Source organism: Phodopus roborovskii, unplaced genomic scaffold (assembly GCF_943737965.1).
Source record: "Phodopus roborovskii unplaced genomic scaffold, PHOROB, whole genome shotgun sequence".
In the NCBI taxonomy this organism is placed as follows: domain Eukaryota; kingdom Metazoa; phylum Chordata; class Mammalia; order Rodentia; family Cricetidae; genus Phodopus; species Phodopus roborovskii.
In genome coordinates, this window is record NW_026125506.1 from 10,142,380 (window position 1) to 10,150,843 (window position 8,464).

The window sequence follows — 8,464 nt, forward strand, 5'->3', positions numbered from 1 at the left end:
CCTCCTTTCCGTGAGTCACCAGGTGGTAAATAGGGTCCTTAGGAAACAAAGAGATAGCTGCAACTCCGGTTTGCCCAGACAAGATTAATTAGCACACCCTGAGGGAGGCCCTAAGGTCGGCTGACCCTAACAGCGAGACCAGACCATCTCGCCTCAAAGAGTCATGTACTCAATGGACAGAGGGTCACACCCCCTCCCTAAGCTTGTAGGTTTTGCTTTCCAAAACACCTGTGTGGGGAGAGGATGGGGCTTCTCTCTAGCCTGCCTGCTGAGGGAGCCTGTTTGTGCAAATGTTTCCTGTTCATTAAAGCCTCTTGCATTTTGCAGCAACTGGACTGGACATTGAGTTCTTGGGGGTACCTACCGAAACTGGGAGACTCCTCATTCTGAGGGTCTTACACTACTTTTGATGAAGTAAACGATTTTGCTTTGCAAAAATGTTTTGGATTGTGTAGAAGAGCTTGAATTTCCAGACCCATTTCCTGTAGGAAGATGTCCCCATTCACTGTTTTAAAAATGGCTACTCTAGCCTGGTGGTGGGAGGGAAGGAAGCAGAGGCAGGTGGATCTGTGAGTTCGAGGCCAGCCTGGTGTACAGATGGTGCCCCAGGACAGCCAGGGCTGAGGTTTCCTATACTGGGGATGTCACCCAGTGTGCCAGTTGGTTTCCTGTTGCCTACAAGATGTAGCAATCTCAGCTCCTGTGGTCTGCTGACCCCACACCCCAATGATGGGCGGGATGGCCATGTCTTCTCTACATCACGACTTACCTGGCTGCTCCTTTACCTGGCTGCGCAGGGGACTCAGTTACGCATGCACAAGTTTCCCTTTTAAAGCCTCTCTCTCTCTCTCTCTCTCTCTCTCTCTCTCTCTCTCTGTTGCTCTTCCCTCCCCCCTTTTCTCCCTTTCCTCTCTTGCTTTGCTCTCTCCCTCCCTTTCGCTCCTCCCTACCAATAAACTCGACATGGGATGTGGGCACTGAGTCTCGTGTTTGTGTTTCTTAGGTGGAAATTATAGCAAAAGAACAACACTCTGGCCACATGCCGCCATGCTCCCTGCCATGACGATGAATGACTGAACTTCTGAAAATGTAATTGAGCAGCTCAATTAAATGTTCTCTTTATGAGTTGTCACGGTCACGGTGTCTCTTCACAGTAATAAAAACCCAAACTAAGACAGGACTCTTGTGTGTTTTTGTTTTGAGGCAAGGTCTCATTGTGTAGACCAGACTGGCTTCAAACTCACAGAGTGCCACTACAGCCAGTTCTGGGTATGTGTGAAGACACACACATGTGCAAAGGTAATAAACACTGCCCATCGGTGCGGTGTCCTTCCTGGCACTGGTCATTTCTTACTGGCAAATGTCCTTAAGTCTAAGTCCTAAGTCACTGGTCTAATTATCTGTTTGCATACCTACATGCCAGTGTGATACCACTTTTATTATTTCCAGTCTTTTAACCTTTTTTGTTTGTTTCCTTCTTTGAGAAGGGTCCTTCTGCCCCTTCTCTGGAGAGCCGGAATTATGACTACCACACTGGTTTATGTGCTGAGGGCAAAACCCTGGGCTTTCCTGGATGCTGGGGAAGTACTCTGTCCTTACACCCCCAGCCCTATTTTATTTTTTTTACATGGACAAAGTGGCTTTATTAGAGAAAGGCCGGATTACACAGGATTTAGGAGTAAGCATTTGGCCTTTCTTCTTGCCAAAGGTGGGCATATCATCATGGCCTTAGCTCTGGTTACACTGCTTGGAGTCTTTTTGCCCATTTGGCCACTTTGGAAGTAGGACATGCCCCTCTTCCAGCTGGTGCCAGGGAACCATGGACTTACTTTTTGAGTGTGGGTCAGCTACTTCCAGCATGGTCAGGGCCTCTAACCAGCACTGACCTGGGGTGGCATGCTGGGCAGGAGAGCAACACCCTCCAGAGAGACCACATGAGCTCTGATCTGGGTGAAGGTCTCCTGGCCAGGCACCTTGGAAGCAGGTAGCTGGTGGTGTGGACAAACAGCTTCATGTTGGTGACTGACAGTGACACAGCTGCCACTTCTGTGCAGAACTCCAGCCTTCAAGTTTAACTCCCACCCTTTAATCCCAGCACAGAGAGGCGGGACTGTGGCTTAAAGCCTAGCCTGGGCTACAAAAAGAGCTTCTATTTCAAAAAGACAAATTTTGGAACCAAACAAAACAGAACGGCTCTTATTCTGGGGTAAGGGATGTAACTCGGTGGTAGAGCACTTGCCTAGCATTCTGGACACCCTACAAATCCTCAAAGTTTAGCAGAAGGACTAGGCATGGTGGAACACACCTTTAACCCAGTACTGGGGAAGCAGAGGCAGGTGGATCTTTGTGATTTGTAGGTTTCTTTTTTCTTTTCTTTTTTTCTTTTTCTTTTTTTTTTTTTTTTTTTTTTTGAGACAGGGTTTCTCTGTGTAGCCCTGGCTGTCCTGGAGCTCCCTGTGTAGACCAGACTGGCCTCAAACTCAGATAAGCGTCAGCTGAAATTTCATCTGGCAGGACCTATCAGCACCCTAGCCTTCCTTTTTCAGATTTCATACTATCTCCATTTCAGCACCATGATGGGTCGTTTTGTGATGGGCAGGTTTTTAACAGTCAACTTGATACAAACTAGAATCACCAGGGAAGACAGTCTTAATAGAGGATTATCTAGATCAGTTTTGCCTATGGACATACATGTTTGTGGGAGGCAGTCTCCATTATGAATTGATGTGGGAAAGCCTTGCCCACTATGGGAGGCTCCATTCCTTATTAGGGGCTTCTGAAGAGAAGAAAGCTAGCAAGCAGGCTGCATGCATTTTCCTGTCTCCTATTGACTGTAGCTACAACATGGTTTAGCTGCCTCAAGCTCCTGCCACTGACGTTTCTGCTATGAAGGGCTCTAACCTGGAATTGTAACTGGAATTATCCCTTTCTTCCCCATTTTTTTTAATTGGGAGAGGGAGGGCCAGAGTATTTATCACAACAACAAAATGAAACAAGGCTTTGTGTGGCTCAGTCATCTAACATTGACAAGTCTAATGTAACATTAGATATGTCTGATGTACTACAATGAAACCCATACTATAATTCTATCTGACTGTATTGGTGTTTCCTTTTTCTCTCTTCATTTCTGCTATATAACAAACCTAGGACCATATGTTGTTAGTGAAATCCTCTAGACACTGAGGCACATCCCCAGCCCCTGGCTTTTGAGATTTGTCTCACTATATAGCCCAAAATGGCCTTGAACTTGCTAGCCTCTGGAGGCCTCTGCCTCCCAAATCCTGGAATGACAAATGTGCACTCCACACACTCCACACCCAGACCTTCCTTATCCTTTCCATTTGCTTTCTCATTCTTAATTCTTTAATCTGATTTTAAAAAGGAAACAAACCTGCTCCTCTCTGATCTTTTCTTCTGTGTAGGCTCTGAACTAATTATTAGGGAAGGCCTTGAAGGGCATTGGTGGCACAAGCCTTTAGTCCCAGCACTCGGGAGACAGAGGCAGGTGGATCTCTGTGAGTTTGAGGCCAGCCTGGTCTACAGAGCTAGTTCCAGAACAGGCTCCAAAGCTACAGAGAAACCCTGTCTCGAAAAATGAAATAAAATAAAAAAAGAAAGGCCTTGGTACAAGCTCATTGAGCATGCTGAGACTGTAAGACCAGCTCCAGAGGACACTTTTTCTAAAACTGCACAGCTGCTTTGCTATCTCAAAACCAAACCAAACAGCTGGACAGTGGTGCCTCATGCTTTTAATCAGAAGGCAGAGGCAGCGGGATCTTGTGAATTGGAGGCCAGCCTGGTCTACACAGAGAAACCCTGTCTCAAACAACCAAACCCAAACATGCATAGAAAACTGGCAGCCACTGAGGGCTTCCTCAGGGTCACTGAACGGGGAGACAAAACACTGGTTGTTCAGTCTTCCTCTGGAACACTGACAATAATGACAGATTTCCCCCACACCCAGTGGAGTTAGGTTGGGGATTCAGCAACATTCAAACCAAAACACACTCAAAGTCACTAGCAGGAGAAAAACCTTGGCCCAGCCCTGCAGCCTGTTGCCCTCCTGGTTTGTACACAAACTCACGCTGCACAGCTGGTTCCTGTGTGCAGCCAGCCCACGAGGCCACTGCCTGTGTTCAGAGAGCTGCTGAACCCCTCAGATAGATAGCGCCAGTTGGAAGTTACTGATCTCCTGAGACAGAAGCATCAGGACAGCAAACTCCTTGGCTAGATGGCAGGTCACCAGCATCCTCTTCCTTCATGTGAGTGGCCAGATGCTCACGGGAAGCCCCTAAGCAACATCTCAAAGGAGAAAGCAGTTCTGAACTTTTGAACTGGGATGCTGGCTGTATGACCTTGGGCAAGCTATCTTACCTCTGTAAATCCCAGGCTCCTTATCTCTAGAATGGGCAGGGAAGAGTATCCAGTTGTCCTCTGAACTGAGAAGAGTCTGTACCTGCCAGCTCCTGTGCCCCAGTAACCAGCACTAACAGTTCCACCAGCTAGGGGCCCCTGACTGGGGAGGGCCAGCATCCTCCTCACTCCGGCTTCTGTAAATAGCACGAGGGGAACTCAGAGCAAACAGCAGTTCTGCAAGAGTACTAAAAGGCCATCACACCAGCTCACACTTGATAGCCCAAGGATGATGCTTTGGGGTTAAGCTTGAGAGGCACTGAGATCTAGGCAGGTTGGGGCTGACCTCAGCCTGAAGCAATCCCTCAGGACCAGTCCCTCACTAAAGCACAGCCTTCTCCCTTTTCTGCCATTGTTTGGGATTGAACTCACCTGCACACTAGACAAACATTGTGCCACTGAACCACACCCTCAGCCAGGCCCCTCCTCTCTGACTTCTTTCTGACTGCAGCCATGCAGGAACGACCCCTGCACAGTGCACACTCATAACTATGCTTCAGATGCTCAACCCTGCAGCTCTGTCCTCTCCACTTTTCAAGTGAAGAAACCCTAGGCCAAGAGAAGGAAAATCCTTCCCAAGGCCACTGGAACCCAGCACCAGGATGCTTTCCTTGACCTACCTCTGCCCAGTCAGGCTCTCTAGGCCTGCTTCTCCAGCTTGACCTACAAATGCTGTATTCACACATGCTCTGCACACAGAGACTTCGGTCAACACTGACAGTTCCTAGCAGCCTCTGGCCTCATCACCAGGATGAACACAGGTCCCCTTAAAGCACTGTCTGCCTGGACATGCTCAAAGCCACCAAAGAAGTCCCTGCTTATTGCAAACAACACTGAAGACAGGCAGGGTCTCCTTCTCCTGTGTCTTAATTTCCATAAGGACAACCTGGAAGCCTAGATGGGTTTCACATGAACCAGCTCTGCTTCCTACATTTTCTTAACCCCCATTTCTGCAGAGGTCAGGGTTCTCACCCTATACTGACCCCTCCTCCAGAGATGTTACTCGATGAAACCAGCCCATACCACTTCAGCTAGGATTGGCTTTGGTTATTCTTTGCTGCTCTTAACCACTGAGTTACCTACAGTCCTGATAAAAACAAAGCCATCTCTCCATTGTGTTGCTTTAACTAGAAGAAAACTCTGGCCCAGGTTACTTGTCCAATAATAGTTCATCACTTGGAGTTGGTCCCCAGGTCACATGACATCGTGGAGGGGTGGAGTCTGTGTCAGTCAGTCAGTCCATACTACCCAGGGGCTCTTGGAGATGGGGACACTTGCCCAATGCTTTGGTCCTGGCTGAGTGGCCACCCCCATGCAGCCCCAACATCCCACACGTCCCTGGGGAGCCTGAAGTCCTGAGGTGACAGAAGACTACCCTATGACATACATTCTGGAGCCTGTTCTCTCTTTGTGGCCTTGAAGATGCCCTGGGCAGGCAAGTTAAGGTTTTCTGGAGACCAGCCTGTCAGAATGGTTCTAGAATCATCAGACTGTATCTGAAATTGGGGCTTGAGGGACCAAGGGCTGAGACAGCAGAAGGCCGCTGGGAATACAAAGAAGAAGAAATGGAGGCCTAGGGGCAAAAGTGGCACCCTGGGGCCCTGGGCCCTATGGGAATCAGGGCCACCATGTTCCCATTCCTGTAGGACAGAATGCTGTGATGAGGGAAGAGAATGCAGGATTGCTCTGCCTTAATCCTCTCCCAAGACAAGTCAGGCCACAGTGGGATGGATCCCATAAAACTGGTCAGACTGGATCAGCACCAAACCAAGCCCACTGAGGCCTGAGCAGCCCTCTGGAAGGCAGGTGTGATGCCATGTGGGTAAGTGCCAGGGCAGCCACCTAGGTGCTACAGCATGGCCAGACTTGAGGAAGGTTGGGAAGGCTATGCTGGGTGATCCTGGAATCCTTCCCTGTCTGCTAAAACCATGGCTTCCACTCCTTTTAGTCTTTTATCTATTTATTCTTGCGGGAGCCTCCAGTGGGTTCCATGGATGTTCTTCACCTTGAACGGCTGGTGAACTTTGGTGAGTGCCTGGCCAAATCGCCTCTCCTGAAAAAATGCAGGAAGAATTCGAAAGTGGGGAACCAGGGGACTGCAGGCAGGCTCTCAGCTCATGGATGCAGCAGAAGACTTTTATTGTTACAGCCCCACAGTTTATAGAATTAGTGTTTACAGTTCAGCAGGGTAGAGCTCTTCACGGACACCATGTTCAAGTTTATATAAAGCACAGTAATGTTTGTCTTCAGGAAGCACTCTTTGGTGTGGGAGCATCATACACTATTCCCTAGAAACTGAGGTAAGTGGCGGGTATTCCTGTTTTCATTCTTGTACTTGCTGGCACTCCAAATATCTTTCTGGAGAAATATCAACATCACCCGTTCTCATGCCCAAGTCACAAATTCATTTCATACGCACATAATCTTAGGGCACACCCCCAACAACTCTGAAGAGTGAAAGAGTCATTTACAGGGCTGGAGAGATGGCTCAAGAGATTAAGAGCACTGGCTGTTTTTCCAGAAATTCTGAGTCCCACTCCCAGCAACCATAGGTGGTTCACAGCCATCTATAACGAGATCTGGTGCCCTCTTCTGGCCTGCAGGCAGAACACTGTATACATAACAAATAAATAGATCTTTAACATAAAGAGTCTCAGAGAGAGAGAGAGAGACAGAGAATGTGTGTGTGTGTGTGTGTGTGCAGATGCATGTGTGTGTGTGTGTGTGTGCAGATGCATGTGTCCATGTGTGTGTGGAGACCAGAGGATAATCTCTGGGTAATTCTTCAGGACCTGGCCACCTAGATTGTTCAAACAGGACCTAGAACTAACCAAGCAGGCAAGGCTGGTTGCTTGATGAGCCACAGCTTTCCCATGTGGGTTCTGGAGCACAAACTGAGGAACGTATACTTGTGCAGCAAGCACTTTCCCAGCCTTGCTTCTTCTCCAGCCCTGGCAGGGCCTTTTACAAACCCACATTGGGATTTGTGCAGATAGCTCAGTGGTTAAGACCCTGTGCCCTGAGTTCAATTCCCAGCAACCACATGGTGGCTCACAACCATCTATGAGACCTGGTGCCCTCTTCTGTCACGCAGGCTTGCATGCAGACAGAACACTGTGTATATAATAAATCTTTAAAAAGATTTAAATAAAAAAAAAAGACCATATGCTTGCATATGCCAGGCTTTGAAGCAGCGAATCTGAGGGAGTTGTGGGGTCACATCTCAGGGACACATGAAATGCGATGTCCTGACCACTCCCTTTTTACAAACCCCTCTTTTTTCTCTCAGGCCCGACACACAGAAGTGGGGCTCAGGTTGCTGGAACCTGCCAGTATGCTGGCGCTCTGCTGACAATGACTGGTGGGCACTTCATTGACCCTCCTGCAGGAACAGTTGCTCAGGTGTGGTGGCACTTGTGTTCCAGCGCATGTGGGGACTGGCACACCCGAGAAACCCATTCAGGAGCCTGTGGTAACTGTGCACTCTGCAGGGCATGGCTCTGGCTGTGGCATCAGGTGCATTAGGGGAAAGCAGGTACCCAGAGGTCATGTCTACAGTACAGCATGTGAAGGTGCTGGCCCAGCTGGCTGCCTGTAGATGGGCTGTGGCTGCATCTTAAGGCCAAGTTCTCCCAGCGATGGCGTCATCTTTTCTGGTCTCACATGCCATTCCCCCATCCTCAGGGAGGACACATGACTCCTCTAATCTCAGCAGCACCTTGTCCGTCTGCCCCCCTCCGCCCCCCCCCCATCCCGACAGGTAGCAGTGTGGCAGTTAATGGGGATCTCACTCAGATGGCTTGGCTCCTCTGGTGAGGTTCTGGAGTACAGGAGGGGAGGGAATGTGAAGAAGACATTGGGAGAACCAGGAGCCATGGCTTCCGTGTCCCGCGGGGGCCCCTGCATATGGGACCAGTGCAGGAGAAGCAGCATGGCTGTGAGGAAGCCACTGATACCGGAGTCACAGGGACGGTGGGAGCCTTTATTCCCATGGCCCTCGTGTGACATAGGAAGGACCCAGACTCTTTGACAAGAGGGCATCTGAGTCAGT